Source organism: Misgurnus anguillicaudatus, chromosome 22 (assembly GCF_027580225.2).
Source record: "Misgurnus anguillicaudatus chromosome 22, ASM2758022v2, whole genome shotgun sequence".
Taxonomy (NCBI): domain Eukaryota; kingdom Metazoa; phylum Chordata; class Actinopteri; order Cypriniformes; family Cobitidae; genus Misgurnus; species Misgurnus anguillicaudatus.
The window spans coordinates 14,346,451-14,371,492 of record NC_073358.2 but is presented as its reverse complement, the minus strand read 5'-3'; the positions used below and the strand labels follow the sequence as shown (position 1 = coordinate 14,371,492).

The window sequence follows — 25,042 nt, the reverse complement described above, 5'->3', positions numbered from 1 at the left end:
TATACAACCAGTTGACCAAGTGGCAAGTTTCTACGACTTATGGTTTGGGCTGGGCGACGCGTTTTAAGGCGGAAAAATAATAATAATAATAAAACAGACAAATACAATAGGTTTTCAGCACTTCGTGCTCGAAACCCTAATAATAATAAAACAGACAAATACAATAGGTTTTCAGCACTTCGTGCTCGAAACCCTAATAATAAAAATCCATACAAATACAATAGGGTTTCAGCCCTACGGGCTTGAACCCCTAATAATAATAAAAATCCATACAAATACAATAGGGTTTCAGCCCTACGGGCTTGAACCCCTAAATATAGCTGCTAGCAGCGATTATCGGGGTTCAAGCCATTTAAATCACAAGACGTTTAAGGACATGGCCATATAGATATTCTGCATTGTATATTGTACACACACACACATTTACCTGAGAAAGGAGAAACAAGACTGTTAAAGAACAAGACTTAAAGGAATAGTTTACTGATTTTCAATATTAAAATATGTTATTACCTTAACTAAGAATTGTTGATACATCCCTCTATCATCTGTGTGCGTGCACGTAAGCGCGAACTAGTCCTTGGGAGTACTTCGACTCGCCTGAAAAGTCCGCTCCCCTTCTCACTCTCATAATGGGAGGGGGAGGGTGTTACTGCGCCGAGTCGAAGTACTCCCAAATGTGCTATTACACCAACAAAAAAAAGTTCCTCTTTTAAATCCGCTTAGAAAAGCGCTACGTTTTATTTTGTACCACCAAACTTGCTCGTATAACTACTCGTCTCAAATAGGAAAAACGTTGATGTGTTTGGTCAGTTCTAACTTTATCTCTAAATGGTATGGGGCTAAGCTAAATGCTATCGAAGCGTCGCAGCGCGCTCCGGCGCTGACGTGCACGCACACAGATGATAGAGGGATGTATCAACAATTCTTAGTTAAGGTAATAACATATTTTAATATTGAAAATGAGTAGACTATTCCTTTAATATTGACATGGTTATACACTCATTTGGTATGTAGTTTTTTTTATAAAAAACAAAAAATATATAATTCTTACTGCAAATGTCGTGTAAGTGCCTCCAAAATTATGTTCACGTTTCACAGCTATCATAAAATGACATGAGTGTTAAAATTGATAACTCAGAACAATTGAAGTGGTAGTCTTTCACTAAATGTGATTTTAATATTATAACAGTAAAATCATGAAGTTAAAGGTGCAGTGTGTACATTTTAGCGGCATCTAGTGGTGAGGTCCCGAATTGCAACCAATGGCTTAGTCCACTGCTCACCCCTCGCTTTTGAAACACATAGAGAAGCTACACTCTAAAAAACGTTGGGTTGTTTTTTCAACCCAACTGCTGGGTTGAGCCAGTTGGGTTATTTTGTTGGGTTGTTTTATCAGTGTTGGGTAGTTTTTGTGCAACCCAACTTGTTGGGTTATATGTTGGGTAATTTTGAAGCAGAGCCAACTTAATAGATACATATAGCTGTTTCTCAATATTACTTTCTCTAGTCCACAAAATGTATTTTAAACATAAATTCAGGTGAGAATATATATGTATTATGTTCAAATTTGCAGTCGGTTTGTAAAGTGAACGCCAATTTTAAAGTTTAATTTCAAAAAGTCGGAATGTTACCGGCCACCGGGTGTCACTGTTGTTCTTCCCCAGAGAGAACTTCTCCCTTCCCCCACACAAACGCGTCAGACTCCAGTCACAGCTACAAACACGCTACCTGACGCGGGAATTAACCATCACCTCAAGATTCATGAACGGTTTTTCATCGACTTATCTTTGATTTATTTGAAGGAAAAGGTTTGTATCATTGTTTTTAATCATTTAAACTATTTCTGAATGCAAAAGTATGCAAAATGATGGTTCACAAGACATAACTCTTATTAAAAGTTTTATTAGCTTCCGTTGGCTAGTCTGTAATGCCCAGTAAATCTATATGCTTGCTTTTAAATGATTTAAATATTTCGTTTGATCAAACGTTTTATGAAATATGTCTAAAACATGGCTTTTAATAATTTTAGGAACGTTAGAATGTAACGTATTCTAATGGTTTAGAAATTCAGTTTAAAACAGATAACGTTAATATGAGGAAGAAACGTGTAAGTTACGTTTTAAATAAATAATCGTTTGTTGTAAAAGTTGAAATCAAACTGATGCTTTTAATATCATGTTTAGATCATGAAACTTTAGCCTTGAGTTCAGAGACAGGGTCACACATTGTGAACTCTCATTTGGTCTGTGTAAGTTACAGACATTTTTGTCTTTTTCAAATGTTTTTGATGATGCCCACTTAAATCACAGTTTTGTCTCTTTTCCTCAGACCCTGATGGATAAAAGATGGATATTTTTTCCTGGAGAAGCTAAAACAATGTCACTTTGAGGTTCTGATACCAGCCTTTACAAAGTTATTTACAGGTAAATAAAGTGGTATGTTGATAATACAATGAGACATATCAAAGCATTTCTTTATTAAGAATCTCTGCTTATTCTCCTGTGAGTATGTCATTTTCAAAAGTGGTATGTTAGGTTGCACGATTAAAGGAATAGTTCACCCAAAAGTTATATTAAACTCATGATCTACTCACCCCCAAGCCATTCAAGATGCATATGTCCATCATCCTCCAGACCAACACATTTTGAGATACTCTAGAAAATGTCCTAGATCCCCCAGCCAATCAAATGCAATGCTACAGGGTCCACTCCCCCACGTCCAAAAAATGTGCATCCATCCTTCACAAAAGAAACCCAAATGGCTCCACGATGACAAACAAAGGTCCCCGGAGGGCAATCCGTGCCGCCTTCTTGCAGAAATATCTATATTTAAACTTTATAAACAAAAACAACTAGCTTCCAGTAATACCGCCATCCTAGACCCCTCCGCACCCAGGACTAGGGGTGTGACGGTTATTATATAACCGTGAGATCGACGGTTATAGTTGAACACCGTCATTAGAACTCTATAACCAACAAAACCGTGTTATTAAAATATTAAAAAATATATATCATAAAGAATGTTTAAATACTAATTAAAACAATTGTCAACAGTCTGTGTTACACGCCCCACCATGTTATCACGTCACGCAATGAAAAATACAGAGCGGAGCAGACACTGACAACGCACTGACATACAGGAGAGACCAGGGCACTTTTTGGTTACTTTTGAGATTAAACATATTAAACAAAGTCTCACCTTTCAAATCATCTCTTCCTTCTATTTAATTTATAGAATCAAATTAACATGAATGACCATAAGATGTTTTAACCGCGGAAAGGCTCCGCCCCGCTTTTCAAGTTCAGATCCTCCCATGTTAATTTACTAACTCTCCTGAAAGCACATTCACTGCTAGTTGTCTTGCTGTTAATTGTAAATAAATGTAGAGCAAGTAGCCAGTCAGTGTCTAGCTTATTCAAATGCTGGTTTCACATCGCAAGCATGAGCACTGAGCAGCGCGTATGCGGAGAGCGTTTGCTGCGCGTGGCCATTGTGCTTTTACACCGGCACATATGGCACTGTTTAATAACAGAATAACAATCTCAAGTTCACATTACTTTATTTTACATGCATTTATGAGCAAAACCTCTTCAAGATGCTTTTTAATCCACATTTTTTTCGTGCTGTTCTGGTCCGTGTAATGACAGATATAGACACAATTATAGACATTAAAAGCCCATGGCACAAATCTGTTTCTCTGAAGATTATTAAGATAATGGTAGATATAGGATTCATTTATGCTGGGCAGAGAGTGACAGCGCAGTCTTCTGGCAACAGTGTGTTTTTTAAATATTTAATTGCTTTCTGTTAAATTTCTCAAAGTCATTACTGTTTAAAAGGCATCACATTCATGATTTTATGGTAAAATGACGCTTTCGCGTCAATCCACGAGCATTTAAACAAGCACCCCCCCCCCAGACGGTTATGTGACGAACCGTCACATTTGACTCACGTCATAACCATCATCACCAATTCTGAAACCGGCACAGCCCTATTCAGGACAGCTCTCATCTTGAATGCGGACGCGACCAAGATGGCGCCATTAGCAGAAGCTAGTTATTTTTGTTATATTTCTACAACAACACTGCACGGATTGCCCTCAGAAGGCCCCGGTTTATCATCGTGGAGCCATATGTATCCATTTTGTGAAGGATGGATGCAAATACTCCTGGACTTGAAGGAGTGGACCCCACAACTCCACACTTGATCAACTGAAAGATCCAAAACATCCTCCAAAATAACTGAAAATGTGCCAGTCCGAAAAATGATGGACACATGCATACCGGATGGCCCGGAGGCGAGCAATCATGGGTCCAATATCATTCTTGTCCCAACTATCTCTTTAATTGTATAAAATTGTCAAGCCCATCTCATCGGTAAAGCCGGTTCTGTGATTAGAAGTAAATTGCCATCATCTGAAAACAGGTAAAGCACCATTTACTACACGCAGCCATAGTTCACTGACAAGCCAGCCCATATAGCATTCATTATCGCATTAATTTACATTAAAGTTTTATTGAAAATTAATCCATGATTTGTCATTTTCAGAGTTCACAAGACTTCTCTGTGTTATTTCCTGACCATGCCGAAAAACTATTTGAAACTTGGGCACTGCATTTTACAGACAGAATCCTGCAACTTCCCAGCCAAGAACCAGGAGCATCAACAAATCACCTCGTTTAGTTTTGCAATACACCTCTGGTGCAACTCAGACACATCATCAGTGATGTATCCTGGGTTCATTGGGTGTTTCGGGTCTCACAACATCATACACCCTCGCCCAGGCGACCCAGCCAGGGTTGATCAGACCCTGGCTTGTGTCTGAGTAGCTTGTATGATCCACGGATCACCCCGCTTGATCCACAGCCATCTTGACGCCTTTTCAGCGACGTCCGTGATGTTCTTAATGGCTTTCCTACTGTGCAGTCCCTTCACTCCAAGCATCTTGAGGGCCCTGATGAGTGACTGGCCGACAAATCCTCTACACCCAACCTCGATGGGATTGCATCTTGTCCTCCACCCCCTGCTTCGGCATTCGGCTGCCAGTTCCTCATATTTTGCCCTCTTCCTCTCAAACGCCTCCTCCATCCGGTCTTCCCAGGGGACCGTCAACTCCAGCAGGACCACTTGCCGTGTTTTTTCCGACACTAGGACTATGTCTGGCCTGAGCGTGGTCACTGCAATGTTCTCTGGGAATTTGAGCTGTCTCCCTAGGTCGACATTCAGCTGCCAGTCCTGTGCTGTTGCGAGCAGCCCCCCTGTATGTTTCATGCGCTGATGTGGCTTCTCCCCGGCTTTAACAAAGGTGATGTTCTGCCTTATTGGTCGCTGGTGTCTGCTGTCCATGATCCCAGTGCTGATAACCTCTGCAATGGCCTTCAGCACTTGGTCGTGGCGCCAACGGTAGCGCCCATCCCCCAGTGCTTTGGGACAGCAGCTCAAGATGTGCTCCAATGATCCTCCTCTCTTGCAGAGTGAGCACAAAGGTGTATCTGACAAGCCCCAGCGAAATAGATTGGATGGGCTAGGGAGGACATCATAGACAGACTTAACCAGAAATTTGATTCGGTGTGGCTCCGACTTCCACAATTCTGCCCATGATATCCTTCGCTCCGCCGCCTGCTCCCATCGGGTCCATGCCCCCTGCTGCCGCATCCCTACTGCTCTGCTGCCGCGGGATTCCTCCTCCCCTGCTCGGACCTCATCTTGAATCAGCTGCCGCTTTTCTTTTCCCTGGGCCTTGTTAAAGCGAGGTGTTGGGTTGCTCCCGAGTCCTGCCCGTCCAGATGCCACCGCTCCTACCAGCTCGCCATGTCGCAGCCGTGACTCAGCCTGCTCTACTGCCTCATGGGCCTTCCACTTCCTGCCAGTTCTAACCTCTATGCCTGCTGAAGAGACTTTGATGTCACTGGAGTCTCTGTAAAGTAGCACCTCTCTTGCTCTGGTTACCATGAACTCTTCCTTCAAACTACTGAAAGGCAGTTTTAGCTTGTTCTTCCTACCGTACAAGGCAATGTCACTGAGACTCCTTGGTAGCCCTAGCCACTTCCGCAGGAAACTGCTGACTTTCCTCTTAAAGCCTTCAACGGTGGTGATTGGAACATCATAGACCAGCAATGGCCAGAGCAGTCGGGGCAGGATGCCATGCTGGTAAATCCAGGCTTTATATTTACCTGGCAGACCTGACTTGTCCACAGCCATCAGCCAGCTTCCCAACTGGTTAGTGGTCGTCTGAATTGCTGCGGTGTCCTTCAGGGAACAGTCGTAGATCTTGCCTAGGCTCTTGACTGGCTTTTCTCGAACAGATGGTATCTGGATGCCTCCTAGTGTGAAACGGAACTGGTCTGTAACCTTACCTTTCCTCACTACCAGGGACCTGGACTTGGCTGGCTTAAAGTCCATCCGAGCCCATTTGATGAGGTGCTCGAGCCCTTGGAGGATCCATCTGCACCCCGGGACTGATGTTGTGGTCACCGTCAGATCATCCATGAATGCTCTGATGGGGGGCTGCCGTATGCCTGACTTGGTAATTGGGCCTCTGCACTCCACCTCTGCTGACTTCACCAGCATATTCATTGCCAAGGCAAACAATATCACAGAAATTGTACATCCAGTGATAATGCCCTTCTCCAGCCGATGAAATGCAGATTTTTCCGCTCCTGCGGTGACTCTCAAACTGAAAGAGTTGTAATAGTCCAGTATGAGGTTCTTGATTTTGTCTGGAACGTAATGTCGGTCGAGTGAGGTTTCTACCAGTCTATGCGGGATTGACCCGTAGGCATTGGCAAGATCAAGCCAGAGGATTGCAAGATCCCCTTTGCCTTCACGTGCTTCACGTAACAGCTGGGTGACAACTCCTGTATGCTCAATGCATCCTGGAATCTTTGGGACTCCCCCCTTCTGCACAGAGGTATCAATATATGCATTCCTCAGGAGGAAGTCTGTCAGGCGTCGGGCAAGAATGCTGAAGAAGATCTTGCACTCAACACTAAGGAGCGAGATGACTCTGAACTGCTCGATGGTGCTCGAGCTCTCCTCCTTCGGGATCCAGACACCCTCTGCATGTCGCCACTGCTGCGCCACCTTCCCTCTCCTCCAGATGACCTTAATCAGTTTCCATAACCTCTCCAAGAGTCTGGGGCACCTCTTATAGATGACGTACGGCACTCCACTCGGGCCTGGTGCCGAGCCGGTTCTAGCAGCCTTGACGATTTCTACAACTTCCTTCAAAGTTGGTTCCCTGGTGTTAAATGTCGAGGTGGGTTCTGGTGGAGTTATCAGCTTCTTACATGGCCCGAGATCTTTGTCTCTTGCGCTGTCACTGTAGGTGGCACTGAGGTGCTTATTAACCTCTTCTTCAGTGCACTCGAGCTGGCCACTTCTTTTCTGCCCGAGGATCTTCTTTGTAAAACCAAACGGGTTAGAGATAAAGGCGAAGACATAGCTCTCAACTTCTGGTCTGCATTCCCCCTCGCAGTAGCTTCAAGGACTTGGTTCAGGTCCTCATCAAACTTGAGCCACTCTCCCTCCTTGTTTGCAGCAGGCCACTTGACCCGGCGGTGTTCGGAATGTCTGATTTGGGTTGAGGCTTGTGGGGCGTGGAGGTTCTGGGCACTGTGGGGTGACTCCGGGCCGGGCTCCTCCTGCGTCTCACCAGGTGCTAGACCTGTGCGTTGCTCCACTTGCTTCTCCCTCAAGCATTTCATTTTGGCCTGGTGGATCTTCAGGCCATGCCGGTTCTTGCAGACTTTGCCACATATGCAGGCTGCACTCATTGTCGTTTCTCCATAAGCATTGGTCATTACCTGTATATCCGTCCTGTTGGGGTGCTCATTCTCCCCCCCTCTCGGGCACCCCTGGGGGTATAATTCATTAGGGGTTTTCGTAGCTTTTAATGGGTGCATCCTCACGGAAGCTGCAGTCTGGGTTGCTGACCCTCGCTGCCCCGGTTTTTACTGTCTTCCCAGTTGCCAGCTGTCTCTCCAGCAGTCTCCATACTTTTCATGGTTGTCATCCGGACTGTTCCCGGAGGTCACTGGCTTCACCAGTTGAAATAGTTTTGCAATACACCTCTGGTGCAACTCAGACACATCATCAGTGATGTATCCTGGGTTCATTGGGTGTTTCGGGTCTCACAACATCATACACCCTCGCCCAGGCGACCCAGCCAGGGTTGATCAGACCCTGGCTTGTGTCTGAGTAGCTTGTATGATCCACGGATCACCCCGCTTGATCCACAGCCATCTTGACGCCTTTTCAGCGACGTCCGTGATGTTCTTAATGGCTTTCCTACTGTGCAGTCCCTTCACTCCAAGCATCTTGAGGGCCCTGATGAGTGACTGGCCGACAAATCCTCTACACCTCCAGGTATACTTGGGAATACAATAGTTGTTTGCTGAGTATTATGACAGTAAAGTTACTAATTTAACCTAAACATTTTTCTCTACAGAACCCCATGATGATATTCCAACTCCTGTCTACAAAAGTGGGAAGAAAATCTTAAGTCTATGTAAGTAATGGAAGTATTGCACACTTTGCTTTGCAAGCAACCTAAAACATTTAATATTTTGTTTGTGAACTAGCAAGAAGACATGTTCACAAGCAGGAACAGAGCTAAATCTCGGACAAGAAAATTTGTCTTTTACTCGCAACTCTAAAACATTAACCTTAGGGACAAACGTTAAAGGAACAGTCCACTCATTTTCAATATTAAACTAGTAAGCCCAATTTTTTAGATTTTGCAACAACCTGCATACTTGCCCTTATTACTTAATATAGCCAACACTTTATTAGCATTTATACCACGGGTCTGTTGAATGCTGCATTCTGATTGGCTGAGAAATGTTCTATGGGTGTTGATTATTTTTCTGTAAACCGCACACCTAACTTGTCAAATGTCTTAAAAAGGACTCCGGTCCTTTGAATTATTTGAAAATAATGCACACCTGCGGTGTAACGGCACTCCGCTTCGCGTCGTGCCGCATTGCCACCTTGGTGTGCATTATTTTCTTATAATTCAATGGCCCGTCGTCAATTATTCCTTGCATATTATGTACTGAATGAATACAGGGCTGGACATTAACGTCTGTCCCTAAAGTTAATGTTCTAGAGTTGCGAGCGAAAGACAACTCCTCCCGTCCGAGTCCCAACTCCATTCCCACCTGTAAACATGTCCTCCCGCCAGTTCACAAACAAAACATTAAAGGAATAGTCTACTCATTTTCAACATCAAACCACGTCACTACCTCAACCAAGAACTGTCGACACATCCCTCCATCATCTGCGCGCATGCACGCAAGCGCTGGAGCGCGCCGCGACACTTAGATAGCATTTAGCTTAGCCCCACCCATTCAATGGTACCAATCAGAGACAAAGCCAGAAGTGACCAAACACATCAACGCCTGAAAAGTCCGCTCCCCTTCTCCCTCTCATAATGGGAGAGGGTGGGTGTTACTGCGCCGAGTCGAAGTACTCCCAAAAGTGCTATTACGCCATAAAATATAGTTCCTCTTTTAAATCCGCTTAGAAAAGCGCTACGTTTTATTTTGTACCACCAAACTTGCTTTTATAAACGTTGATGTGTTTGGTCACCTCCAACTTTATCTCTGATTGGCACCATACGGACCACCGGCACATCCGGGAACTTGACTGTAAATTTTGTCACCGCCCCTTTTCGGGAGATAAAAAGCAGCGCTTCCATTGGCCTCCATTCAAAACAGCGGAACAAAGCAACGTTTTTGCACAGCCGGCAGGCGTAAATGGCTTGTGAAGTCACTCAGATTGGGCATGTCGAGTGTTTGTCTGTCCATCCTGCCTGCCATGGAGCGCGGGGGATGCGTTGGCACATTTGGTTTGGTCAATATAAAAACATGTCCCTTTCATTCTCCCAGCGTCAAATTTGTGTAACAACGCCATCCAGTAATTGCTGGAAATATCGCTAAGCCAGTTAGTTGTATGGCTGGACGGAAAAGTGCACTCATTACTCTAAATATAAAGACATAATAAATAAATACGAAGTAACTTTCAAATACGAAGTAAAATCATTCACTTGCTTCCCTGTTGACTGGATGAGGTACGAGTAAATGTCTGGGTAAGACACCTCTGGCCAATAGGGAGCGTTGTTACACAAATTTGACGCTGGGAGAATGAAAGAGACATGCCTTTATAGACCAGCTCAAATGATGCAAACAACGCCGGTCCAAAAACACCTCCCGCTACAGTTTGTGACAGTTATTTTTTTATTTTACATATATTATTATCTTTAAGATGTTTGTTTAACTTCAGTTAATTCAGGTTTATATGTTCTGTTGGTTTATTTTATCCCAACGTTTATCTAGTGTTAAAAAACAGAAACAGGAAGTGCTTCTGGACCAGTGTTGTTTACATCTCTTGAACTGGTCTTTACATCTCTTGAACTGGCGCTCTATGGCAGGCAGGGTGGACAGATAATTACTCAACATGTTTAATCTGAGTGATTTCATAAGTTATTTAAGCCTGCCGGCTGTGTACGAAGGTTGCTTTGTTCCGCTATTTTGAATGGAAGCCAATGGAACGTCTAGTGTGATTTCCCCCAAAAGTGGGCGTGAACCTGTTCAGAGACATTCTATGACGTTGCGCCGGTTGTGCGTATTGAATGAATAGGGCCAAGCCAAATGCCATCGAAGCGTCGCAGCGCGCCCCAGCGCCCACGCGCACGCACACAGACGACAGAGGGATGCACCAACTCCTCCTAGCCAAGGCAACAACACAGTTCAACACTGAAAATGAGTAGACCACCCCCTCAAAGTTTGTCCCTAAAGTTAATGTTTTAGAGTTGCGAGTAAAAGACAATTTTTCTTGTCCGAGTTTTAACTCTATTCCTACTTGTAAACATGTATTCTTGCTAGTTCATAAACAAAATATTAAATGTTTTAAATGAGTAGACTATTCCTTTAATGTCCAGCCATGTATTCATTACATAATATATGCTAACAAAGTGTTGGCCATACCAAGCAACAAGGGCAAGTATGCAGGCCGCTGCAAAATCAAAAAAATCGGGCTTACTGCCAGGTACAGTGACGTGGCAGAATCTGAAATTACTGTGATTCTGAGTTATTGGCATGAACAAAGAGTATATTGTAAGGTTATTGAAATAAAACAGAAATTTATACATTTCATTCATTTATACATTTCACAATTAAACTAGATACTACATTTGTGTGTATGAAATATGAATTGTTTGGTTTTGTATAATAATGCTGCATCATGCATTTAGCGTCTTTGCCTGCATTCTAACAAGTGTTTTGTCTGTTTTCAACAGGTTGGGACCAACATGGTTTCATTCTTCTGAGAGGCTGAGGTGACAAAACCATTCCCATTTGTCCTTGAATTGGAAGATGACGATCTCTGCCATCAAACCTTTGTTGTTTTTGACAGACAGTCACTCCAGCAATACACCCTCCTTGGTGATGTTGACATGTTTTAAACTTTTTTTATGTTTTGGACATTCATTTTACTAAGCAGTGCACATCAGTGTGGGTGTTTTTGAAGACTGTTGTTTACAAACTTCCAAGAACAGAATCCCTTTCTATAAGAAGTCTGTGTAGTTATTTGTCATGCTAAGGTAATAACTCATGTTGATCATATATTGACTGTTTGTGCAACTTTGTGTTGATCTTTTGTGTTACATTAACCATTTCTTATTACACGGTTCTCTAAAATGCTAGTTTCTAATTGGCCAGTTGTGACATTCTACTACTGCTCAAAACTAAAAACTCCAATGCTGCAAATCATTTTGACAGGTACAGTTTTATATTACACAACAATTAAATATCAATATCTATTAATTACATATCCGACATTAAATTTACAAATGACTAAACCAATGTGTCCGTGACATTTGTCCTGAAGAATCTGTTGGGGCTTTTTTCTGTGATGACATGCTGCCAATACATTATCCCTTGTACAACTTTTTACTTGATCTAATTGTAATGTTAACTGGGTATCTGTCATTTTAGATTGTGAGATATAATACTAATTAGGGCTGTCAAAATTAACGCGTTAATAACGCGTTAACGCAAATTCATTTTAACGCCACTAATTTTATTAACGGAGATTAACGCAAAGCGCAATTTCTGTTTGACCCTGTCCAGCCCATAGTTGAATGAACAGAGAGGCAGACAAATGTGACTCTCTCTAAATTAGTAAAAGGTTTTCATAGAAATAAGAACATTAAGCAAATCGTCTACCAAATCCAATGCTCTAAATGCTCGTTGGACATCTGATATGATCTTTATTTATACGTTTGAGAGGTGTAACGTTACCCTCCTAATCACGCCCGCCGACAGGGGGGGACAAACGGGTCTGTTGTCCCGGGCCCAGGATGAGGGGGGGCCCAGAACTGGAACCTATGGAATAATTCAGTGTTTTCCATACATTGATTTATCTGCCATAGAATCAACACTGGCCGCCACAAATAGATTTTTCATAATTAGCATTTACCAGAGGTGTAAAGTACTCGAGTAAATGTACTTCGTTACTGTACTTAAGTATTTTTTTGGGCTACTTTGTACTTGTACTGAGTATCAAAAATATAGGCAACTTTTACTCTCTACTCAATTACATTTTTGATTGGGTATTTGTACTCTTTACTCCACTACATTTGAAATGACACTTAACGTTACTCGCTACATTGTTTATTCGTCAAATAAAAACGAGACGAAAGTGTCAGAGGGTGATGATGGATAGAATCTGTGGTCGCGAGGTTACACGCACACACACAACTGAGGGACTTCATTTGGCGCTGCGCAGAGCAAACGTATGAAATCAAAGTACTGAGAGAGCGAATCAAATGCATATGGAGATTTCTGTTTGACCCTGTCCAGCCCATAGTTGAATGAACAGAGAGGCAGACAAATGTGACTCTCTCTAAATTAGTAAAAGGTTTTCATAGAAATAAGAACATTAAGCAAATCGTCTACCAAATCCAATGCTCTAAATGCTCGTTGGACATCTGATATGATCTTTATTTATACGTTTGAGAGGTGTAACGTTACCCTCCTAATCACGCCCGCCGACAGGGGGGGACAAACGGGTCTGTTGTCCCGGGCCCAGGATGAGGGGGGGCCCAGAACTGGAACCTATGGAATAATTCAGTGTTTTCCATACATTGATTTATCTGCCATAGAATCAACACTGGCCGCCACAAATAGATTTTTCATGATTAGCATTTACCAGAGGTGTAAAGTACTCGAGTAAATGTACTTTGTTACTGTACTTAAGTATTTTTTTGGGCTACTTTGTACTTGTACTGAGTATCAAAAATATAGGCAACTTTTACTCTCTACTCAATTACATTTTTGATTGGGTATTTGTACTCTTTACTCCACTACATTTGAAATGACACTTAACGTTACTCGCTACATTGTTTATTCGTCAAATAAAAACGAGACGAAAGTGTCAGAGGGTGATGATGGATAGAATCTGTGGTCGCGAGGTTACACGCACACACACAACTGAGGGACTTCATTTGGCGCTGCGCAGAGCAAACGTATGAAATCAAAGTACTGAGAGAGCGAATCAAATGCATATGGAGAAGTCTGGTCTCGCGGTACTTTGATGTCAAACGCTGAATGGCTTGCGTTGAGCCACCGTAGCGGGACATCTGCGTGCTGCGTATGTCATAAACTCTAGAGAAAAGTTCGCGTCTGGTCTGAGAGAAGAGATAAAGAGCAAACATATGGATGCATATCACATTTGCTTCTTCAAGGGACCCTTTGTTAAACATGTGATGCTACAATCAAAACAAAAGTGATGCGCGATTGCAGGAGGGTCATCCCGCAACTCAAAGGCAAGCACAAATGTTTATATACTCTGACGCTACTGTATCAGCTAACCTGAGCTGGTTACATAACTTGATATAACTTATTATATAAGCCCAAATAAACCAGCGAGGTCCTGTACTGATTGCCCGAGTAACTTAAGTACATTATAAGATTGATAATAAGTGTACAATTTCACTGTCCTCACATTTAATCAAGTATGCTGTAATGTATTTACTGTAAAGAGGGATGCATGACGGAAGAAATGTAGTGCACTTAATGTGAGATAGTGGTGTTACGTACTACAGATGTGGCCCTTAAAAATGCGCGTCTCTGAGAGCAGAATGCCGCGAGGACTTCCGAAATTCTGCGAGATCCCGCAGAAGGGGGGTTCGGTGGGGGATGCAGGAAATACAAAAACCTGTAGATGGCAGTCGTGTTTCATGTAGGCCATACTGACGACAATTTGTGTGCTTAACTTCATGCTGAGCGTATACTCTATGATATTGAAGTAACATGACACGGATTTTCTGTGTTTAGGAGATACTCTTTGATGCCATACAAATGCAGGCTTTTTTGGCAAACCTTTCGTTGGCGAAGTTTTCTTTGCCAGTTACATAAACAGTGACATATTCTTCATAAAATTTCGACTCAAACGCGCATCATTTGTCTTATTTTTTTCCGTGTACTTACAGTAGAAGAGACGTGATGTATGATAACTGAGTCTTATAACAAAATAACTCGCGAAGACCTTTGAAGAGACCGAGCGCATTTACGCAATATCATTAACTAATTTATCTAATTTTACATTTAGTTCATTTTTGCATCTGAACGTTTAATAGCTTTAACATGGTTGTGTTGCGCTTTTCTGCATTACTGAACAGTAGGAATATAAGTAGAAATATAAGAAAATATAAGTTAAGCGTGTTGTGTGTATTTCCTAATTATAAGCCTTTGGGAAATTGCACCAAATCTAAACATGCATAAAAACATGAACATGTCATTTAAATAAGCGAAAAATCTGAATATATTGAATATAATGTGCTATTGCAAAAAATTGAATAAGAAATGTGCACATCCAAAAATATTATGAGACAGGTGCTCGATCACAAAAACACTAAATCACGAAAAAACAAAGAACGGCACACTGCTACTATAGCTCTCAATATTTATTATTTAAAAGACAACGTTTTGGTCGAAACGTTGTCTTTTAAATAATAAATATTGAGAGCTATAGTAGCAGTGTGCCGTTCTTTGTTTTTTCGTGATTGCAAAAAATTGCCCATCTCTAAAGGAGAATATTCATCTTTAAAGTTGAAGAAACCAAAAAGTATGTACTGATAAGCATTCGTCAAACATAAATAAATAAATATATATATTAGGGATGTGCCCGAAGCCGAATACGTTATTCGCAAGGGCACGGATAATGGCTTTAAAACGAATAACGAATTCATCCGAATACCAGAAAAAATATTCGGCCAGAAATAATCAAGTGTTTACAGCTAAATTATAAAGCCCTTAAAGCACGCATAATATGTGTGTTAAGTGAATGAGTGTAATCTATAAAATTACATGAATGAATGACATTTTCTGCGCGTCCCTTATTTAGAAACTCGAGATGTTTTGGAATTAGTTTTAAAACGCTCCTAATATCAAGCTTCTTTTAATCCAACTGTAAAAAATTATATATGTAAAAATTTGTTTTATTTAATTACACAAGACCAGAAAACCTTGATAAAATGCTGCACTCTGATAATAAAATATTCGTTAATAACTCCGTGTCTCCGTGACTTCGGTCACAGATGATCTTTAAATTACTTCAAGTTAAAGCCAGCTTCATTGTCAATCTAGGTGAATATAAAATAAACAAGTAAATAGATAAAAATATGAAAATGTAACATTTTAAAAGCAAAATGTATACTGAAGATTATTATGACATGAATTGCAATTAACATAAAAAAGTTAGTAAATAACAGCTGAAACATTTGAATTACAACTTTCTAATTACCTTGTTTAAAATAATTTTGACTTTAAATAATAGATATAATAGATATACTGTTATTTAAAATTATAAACGAATATCTGATTATTTATTAATTTAGATGAAGAATAATGAGAGAGTTTTTTTTAAACAATTCGTTCTGTTCGCGCAAACGCTGTAGGCTATGGACATATTTAATAATGAGCTTAACAAGTTTTTTGTAATGCTTAATATGCTTTCGTAAATTCTTGCCAAAACAGATTTTTTTACTATTCTGTCTGCAGGTACTTGCGTGTCTGTGCGTTGGTTTCGGATCTGTCAGTCAGCGCGAGTCTTGTTGATCTTAATAACTTTTTAACATAAATCAGTCCCGAACTTTATCTCTCTTAATAACTTTTTAAACATCAAGCAAGTTCCGGATTTTATTTTCAAATTCCTGCATGTTTTTAAACCGAAACCAAGATGTCAGACATGACATGCATCTTAGTATTAATCATTTCACTCTCAGAAAACGTATTAGATGTTTAATTAATAAGGTATTTGAAAACATCCCACTCATTTAGACAGAATGGGTCATATATGTAATGTGCTGAAAGACACAATAAACGCTTACAGCGCTCTCAAGTTCAACGCAGATAGGCACAAGCTGTATGAGGGTTTGAAAATTAGAAGTTTGTTTTCCATGCCTATTATTAATGAGAATCAAGTTATTTGTCTTTTTGATAAAAAAATGTGTAGGCTAATATTATTTTTAATATTACACATTAAAAATTACACATAATATTTTTACAGTTATTTAAGTTATAATTATAATAAAAGCAAAAATTCATTTAAAATTGTAATACATATTTAATGCTAACTTTACTTACAAATTCAGAAAATATTTTTTACAGTGTATAAATAAAACGACATGAAGGAAGTTCATTCCAAAATGTAATGCGTCTAGTAGCAGCTACCACTGACACAGAAAGTCAAGAAATTAAAAACCACCCACCCCCAGGTCTGCCAATTCTTTGCCAACCCCCAATTCTAATCTCCTCTCAGCGAGCGAATCAAAAGAAAACCTTGCAGTTGCTTTGTTTAAACGCAAATCTAGGCCTACTACGCTGTAAGTTATTTTAAATGAATTTCTATAACTAAAATTAAGTGGATATCGGGTAACTTAATTTGACATAATCAGTTCACACGCCAAACCAAGCTATTTTTCACGCTGAGAAGTAAAAAATAAGTTTTCCTGCTATACAATTAATAAAGGAGGTGCTGGTATACACAGAGAATTCCTGTCGAGTTTAGCAGTACGGTTTTTTAGGTGTGGTCAACTTTACGCAGCGCCGCAAGAGCAGACAAGCAGATGACATCAGAGTACCGCGAGAAATAAGGCGGAGGAGGTTGGTTTCAATCGCTCTCGCGGTACTCTGATGTCATCCACTCATGTTTGAGTCTGTATCAGATGAAAATACAGATTTTGAGGAACAACTTATTGTTTGGAGATTGTCAATGGACGTTTCTTAGTGGTAAGTTTGTTTTTCAGTATGGACCAAAACGCCAAATGCATAAAATAAAAATGTAGTAATATTGTAATGTCTTGGCATGATATGTTTTCTAAAATGTTTAAAAATGAACAAATCAGTTGTGCGAAACTACACAGATATTTTTTTTAATGAAACATATTCAGTGGTTTCAGACAGTGCCTCATGGTGGTTCACTTTGCCCCACAGCCACCATTTTGGGAAAACTGCCTAGCTTAGTAATTCAGGCTAATCTTTAGCTAAATCATTCGCCTATCACCAATATTTATGGTATATTTAGACCTGAATAAATCTACTTTGACATAACCACCTGGTATGTATAAATTTTACTTTGATAGGATAGGATTTTTTTGTAAAAAAATCACTTTAATCATAACTCTTTAATTTGTCCTTCCCCTTAACATAGCCAAATATAAATTATGGTTGCTACCTGTATTTGTGGTCACACGGCTACAAATCTGTATGGTTGCCTAGATAAAGGCTTATTTTGCTCCACTCTCCTGTACTTTGTATTAAGAAACGGCTACAGAAGCCGGAGCGCGAGCTACAAACTACAGAGCGAGTGCGCGGGTGCACAATGGTGAAAGAGCAACACACGATGTAAATAACTAGACCAGTGCTCGCAGTACAGACACTTTATATTTTAGCGTACTGCGTAGGCCTACCTTCACTTCCTTTTGCGTGCCACCACTTCTCATGTTGCTGGTACTCTGCTGTAAAGAGTCAAAGGGCGTTTCTTTGTGGCGCTGCGCAGACAGTTCGGCACCGAAGACATCAAAGTACCGCGAGAGCAAGTCGAAATGTTACAAAATGGTCCGACTTTACCTTTGCTCTCGCGGTACTCTGATGTCAAACGCCGACCAGTCAGCGCCCCACCATTTAAAGTCGAACACACAAAGCGTCAAGGCCTGGGCCCGGTTTCCCAAAAGCACTTATGAATGAACGATTACTCCAGAGCATTCGTAGATCTACGATGATTTTCAAGTGCAACTTACGTTACGAAGCTTTTGGGAAACAGCCCGTAATTCTAAGATGATTCGTACGATCGTTTTTACGATCTACTTAGCCTTACGATGCTTTTGGGAAACCCGGCCATGGTCATGACTTGCACATTGTGTGTTGCTTTAGTGTAATATAAAGTGCTCATTTGGTTTGGTGTATTTTGAGTGTGGCAGTCATTCTATTAGCCCCAATCAATCACAAATCATCGCTTCTCCTATTTCTTAGTAGGTGAACTGAATCTAATCTGCTGTCATCTGCAGTTATATTTACAGAGACCAGTTAGATTTTAAGAACTTTTTTTGCCACTTTTAAAACTGTAAAACTAAATAAAAAATATCATATGATATGCCGAATGAGCATATAAACATATGTTTTCTTGTTCGCTCCACGGGTTTAAACGCCGTTTTTTTCCTAAAGAATAATGTTAAAACTTTATTGGTGGTGGTTGAGAATAATTTATATGGCAAAATAATTTTAGCGCAATATAAATGTATCATATTGTTATTCTTAATATAAGAGAATACTCATATATTTTTACAACACTTTTAAATTTAAAACATACATATAAAGATGCTTAGTACAATAGCTTTGCTTCTGACAACAAGTTTCTGTAATAAATCAGTAAATCAATCATAAAATGTTTTGACAGTGCCTAATAAAATGCTTGTCAATTCAAACAAAGCTGAAAGGTGTATAAAACCGCTTGAATTAACAATATCTGAACTGTGCTCTTTTGCATACCTCTACTTTTCTCATGTCTTTCTTTATACCACATTTATCTCTTTAAAATATTGCTACTTTTAGAAATAATTTGTTGGCATTTTTTTGTATACTGCACACTTTATACACTTTATATTTTACCAAACCCTGTTGCTGAAGGAGACGGACCGGAGCTCCGGCAAGGTGTGTTGTGGACCCGAGGAGGCGGAGCTGTGCTCCGGCCCAATTTAACCTATCTTTCTGGTACTTCCACTAACTGAGGTATCCGTCCTCCTTTGATGTCTGCCTGGTATGATTTTATTGGTCATCTAGGAATAATTTTCACTTTATTTTACCTAATGGGGCGCAGCGCAAACCCGTTGGTCTGTGACATCACACTACCGTGAGATCTATTCAAAAGCATGCTGTAGGCCTACTGTCTCGCGGTGCTGGGATGTCACATGCCGTCCGATCGGTCTGCGTGGCGCCGCAGGATCGTCGGGCGAGCGCTGAGCGGTGAGTCAAATAAGACAAGCGTCAGAAAATTACCGAGGTCCGGACGGCCATGCCCTTTGTTTTGCCTCAAAATGCAGACAAATAATGTTTTTAGTAAGGCATGTTTGTTAAAACTAATTTTATATTCTATTTAAACTAAGGCTTAGTCCTGGTTTACGCTTATAAAAAACCGTCCTACAGCTCCTGAGGGGGTGCTCTCTCACTATTCACATGTAAATAAAATGGTTAGAAACCGGTTTTTCTGGTTCTCATTGCAGGACTGTGCGGGGGGAGGGCATTCCGTTTTCATGTGGAGACACTTAACAAACACATTTGAAATACACCAAGTTCCAGATTACAAGCAACACCAAAACACATCACGTTTGGGAGCAGTGCATGTAGGCCCTACTTATTTGAGTATAATGGTAGAGTATTGTGTTGGACACTATTTCAAATTGTCCTTTTCTCCACACAAATAAAACACTGATGTGCATGTCCATAGATCTTAGAGTCATTGCTATCATTTTCACTTTGTGTTGGGTTAATTCCCTGACCGGACCTCGGTCATTTTCTTACGCTCGTCTTATAATTTGACTCAACGCTCAGCGCTCGTGTGGCTTCTTCCTGCACCGCGCAGACCGATCGGCATGTGACGTCTTAGCAGAGGTGGGACAAAGTCATTAGGTGTGTTCGAGATCATCCGGCGCTGCGCAAACCGATCGGCGAGGTTTGCCGCTTGCAGTCGAGGGAGGAACTGAAGACGGAGCCGTCAAGCCGGACACCTGCTGCTTGCCGTAGTGACGTGTGCGCCGTGTTTCCTTGTTTTTAATCGCGAATGAAGTGAATTAGATGCTGAATTTGATAAAAACAAATCTTTTAATAAAAAGTTGCAACCAGAAACATTTTATATCGAATATTTTAATTGCTGCTTATACTGTATACCCGAAAATAACGGGAAACAAGCATATATTATTAAAATACCAATAGAGCGTGTTATTTTCATTTTTATTTTATTACACGACACAATATAACATATTTAAGCATATTAAAGTGTTTTTTCCTGTTTTAAAACATGAATTTATAATGTTTATTAGTGAAACTAAAGGTTGGATTAAACTTGAAACGCACGTGATCGTTGTCATCAATGAGGCGACCAATCAAGTAAAGCTGTTACGTCATCACAACTCCGGGCAGCCGCTCTGGAGAAGCTGCACCGGCCGAGCCAGCCGGCCACTCCCGAAACGCCCCCGCGGCACCCAAAAACCACACGACACAGCCACGCGCCCGCAGCGCCAGCCGAAGCCGGACAAAAGCACCAACCAAAATGCACCGCCCCAAGTCACCCGCCGATCGGTCTGCGCAGCGCCGGATGATCTCGAACACACCTATTGTTATGCAAGTCACAAGTTTGCTCTAAGCAGACCTCTTGGTGATGTCAAAGTACCGCGAGAGCGATTCAAAGCGGATTTCTCCACGTGATAACTGGAATCGCTCTCGCGGTACTTTGCTGTCACTCGGCTGTGGGTTTTTGTAGCGCTACACCAGTCTGCTCCCCAGTCACTTTCGCGCCGCTATAGTAATTTCATATGCCGATTGGATCGCGCAGTTCGGCAGAAAGTCAAACACACCAAATATATAGCCTAATATGTATATGCATTTCAACCCGCTAAAGTAGCAAGTGTAGCATGCTAATGGAGCGGCGCGGCCGTGTGAATTTTTTGTGAAATGGGTCAGTTGCTGCTGATTCTTGCCATAGCTCCGTTGCCCAAATGCGCACGCATACGGTGCCATGTCATCATTGTGTACAAACAGTTAAATGGTCTATTAAGTTTTAAGATGAAGTCAAAATGAAACCGAGATGACCAATAAAATCAAACCAGTCAGACAGAGGTGCAACACAGGTCAGATGCGCAGTTGGTAGTGCAAGAAAGATGTAGCCTAATCAAACGCTGACTATTATATACAGCAGTTTAATGACGAGAAATGTGAAACCGCAGTGACTGTCAAGGTGACAGGACAAGAAACATTACTGCAGTTGAGCACATATGGGTGTCCAGATTTAATGCGCTGCTTTCACTCCCTCCAGTAATTCACTTTCCGTTATTCAGCGTGTTTATTAACAAAATTCAACGCCACCCTTTAATTCTTGAAGATATGTTTTTTTACTGTATAATGATTAGATTCACTGTGTTGTGCTGCTAAGCTTGAACTTGAAAACGATGCATCACGTGCGCGGTACAACGCTTCATCCACCCGTAGTGCGCGTGCACGGAGTTTAAATGTTCATATTTTGGCTTGAACATTTTATTGCATTTAGTCCTAAGGCCTACCTGTTAAAGTCATTAAAGTTAATTAAATAACAAAAGAAGAGAAAGTGTGCAGCAGTGTGCCCAGGATGGTAAAATAATTATTACAATGTATTCCTAATGACCAACAAAAGTTTTCTGCATACTAATATGGTTTGAAATCTATAGGTATTTGATTCTTTGGTTTTCTGATTTATTAAAATTCATATATGTAGAGCAGGGAAATAAGAAGTTTTTTTCCTGGGGTGCATGCCCTAGAAAATACTTATATGGACCTCGGTATTTATAAAATCATGCAACGCGGCGTGTTTGTCTTTATACACTTGTTATGAAATTTATTATTTTAAACACACATTTCACAAAGTATATATTGTAAGTGTAAATATTCATAAACTCAACACTTCCGAGGCGTTTTTCTAAAAAATAATGTTTAAACTTTATTGGTGGTGGTTGAGAATAATTCCTCTTTCCATATGTAACGCATTTTAGCGCAATGTAAATGTATCATATTGTTATTCTTAATATATAAGAATACTAATATATTTTTTTACAACATTTATAACATATATATATATATATATATATATATATATATATATATATATATATATATATATATATATATATATATATATATATATATATATATATATTTATTTACATATATATATATATATAGATGCTTAGTACAATAGCTTTGCTTCATAGAAGTTTCTGTAATAAATCATTAAATCAATCACAAACCGTAACTTTATTGGTGGTGGTTGAGAATAATTCCTCTTTCCATATGTAACGCATTTTAGCGCAATGTAAATGTATCATATTGTTATTCTTAATATATAAGAATACTAATATATTTTTTTACAACATTTATAACATATATATATATATATATATATATATATATATAGATGCTTAGTACAATAGCTTTGCTTCATAGAAGTTTCTGTAATAAATCATTAAATCAATCACAAAATGTGTTGACAGTGGCAAATAAAATGCTTGTTAATTTAAACAAGGCAGAAAGGTGTATAAAACCGCTTTAATTAACAATATCTGAACTGTGCTCTTTTGCACACTTCTAATTTTCTCATGTCATAATTTATAATTATTCATTAGATTTAATATAAATACGTTTTGAAAAGTGTTGAATGCGAACGTGTAAGATATCTGAAAGGCGACGCAGCGTGTTTGTCTCTACAGCCACATGTTATAAAATTATTACACACACATTTCACAAAGTACATATTGTAAGTGTAAATATTCATAAACTCAATATTTCTGAGGTGTTTTTCGTCCGCAAAAGGCACAGTTTCTCTGTTCGCTATTTTATTAGATGTAGCCTACGTCTTAATAATAACATAAAAATATCTGTTATGAGAAGAATTCCTCTTTCCATATGTAAAGCATTTTAGCGGAGTATAAATGTATCATATTGTTATTCTTAAAATATAAGAATACTACTATATTTTTTACAACGTTTTAAACTTTAAAACATGTATTTTTTATACCACATTAATCTCTTTAAAATATTGATACTTTTTTGAAAAACTGACAATTATAAATATTATGAACAAACAACGAAACGGTGTCAAAATTCGACAGCACAAATAATTAAGATATTCATTGTAAATAGCAACCCTATATCACGAGTCGCGTTTATTAGGCTCACACTAAATTATCTGTTGCACAATGTAAAATATTCAGCAATGCCCTTATTAACTTCTGGAAACAACGGCAATGACAATGTTTTTATGCGCCACCTGGTGGATATTCTTTGAAGCGAAACACATTAAGGGAAAGGGAAAAGTAGCCCCCCCGAAAGCACTTGCAGAATGCTGCGGGACTCTGCGAGACGAATTGGCGAATGCCGCGGGAGAAAACGCGCGTTTTTAAAGGCCACATCTGTACATGTGTTTACAATTAATCTTTCAAATGAACAACTTCACGTTTTTAATATGCATTATCATATTTCTGTTAGTGTAATTTTATTTTACAGGAATTTTTTAAATATTAAAATTATATCTTTTTTAGGATAGGCCTATATAAGAATATTTGGTAATGTTAACAAGATTTTAATAAAGTATTAGTAATTGTTGAAATTAACATTAACAAAGATGAATAAATGCTGTATAAGTGCAGTTCATTATTAGTTCATGTTGAGTAATGTAGCTAACTAATGTTAACTAATGAACCTTATTGTAAAGTGTTACCATATATTTATATCACAAAGTTAGGCTATATATTTTTCAGCATGGCACATTCAAGTACACAATGACACTAGACTAAAATTAAATGGGTTTAAATTAAATTGAATGTAGATTTCTAGACTAAAATCTCATGGCATTTAGTTGAATAAAATTAGACTTAAACTAAATCAATTCAGATGACAAAAATATGACTAAAACTTAATTCAATTTTTGTCAAAAGACTATGACTATGTTTAATCTGTGTATGTTCTGCCAGGTCAAAATTTTGAGGAGTTTGATTTCTTTTCTATATTAGGAAATAAAACCTCATAAATATACTTTCTTAGTTTTCACTGCCCAGATCTACAATGTCTCTTTGTGTTGAGGACTAGTGCATCTTTGAGCCAACATTCAGTACGAGTAAAAATACTTGAGTACTTTTAAATTGGGTTACTTTAATACTTTTACTCAAGTCGTATTGAAATTGGTAACTTGTAACTTGTAGTGGAGTAATTTTTACTGTAAGGAATTTGTACTTTTACTCAAGTATGGCTTTCAGCTACTCTTTACACCTCTGCCATTTACATTTTAATTCTACTATATTCATTGTAGTGAGCGCTCAGCGCGCCTCCCTCCTCCCTCTCTCGTTGCATGCAGCGCCTCAACAGCGCGCGCCCCTCCCCTCTCTCTCCTGTTGCAAGCAGCGCGGCTCTCTCTACAGTCAAAAGTATTTTAACTCCGCGTTCCTTTTACTTTCTTTTTCGCGTAAACGTCAACAGTCACGGATGTCACTTATAGAGAAGATGGCTGATCGGGTTCATCATGAGTGAATTAAACAAAAGGTCAGCATTACCACACATACCCGTTCTGGTGTGAGTCTGTGTCCGAGCTCTCTCCCTACCTATGATGCGGTATGCTCGTGCACGTGTTCTGTAGTAACACTAACCGTGTATTCTCTCATATTCTGAATTTGCAACAAATTGTTGCGCTATACGCGATGATATACAATAAAACTACCACTCGTGTTTAAAATAAAAAAGCG

The 25,042-nt window shown here is 39.7% G+C and overlaps 1 long non-coding RNA gene across 2 annotated transcripts; it reads left to right on the top strand.

The window, feature by feature from the left end:
• Positions 1–1,316: 1,316 nt before the first annotated feature.
• On the top strand, positions 1,317–11,996 carry LOC129439910 (uncharacterized). Of its 2 annotated transcripts, XR_012365450.1 has the most exons (4): positions 1,317–1,808; positions 2,329–2,423; positions 8,450–8,509; positions 11,300–11,996. It is a non-coding gene; the product is annotated as an uncharacterized lncRNA (long non-coding RNA). The 2 variants fall into 2 exon arrangements; XR_012365449.1 differs by lacking the exons at positions 8,450–8,509; positions 11,300–11,996 and adding an exon at positions 4,549–4,677 and having other exon boundaries at positions 1,320–1,808.
• Positions 11,997–25,042: the final 13,046 nt, after the last annotated feature.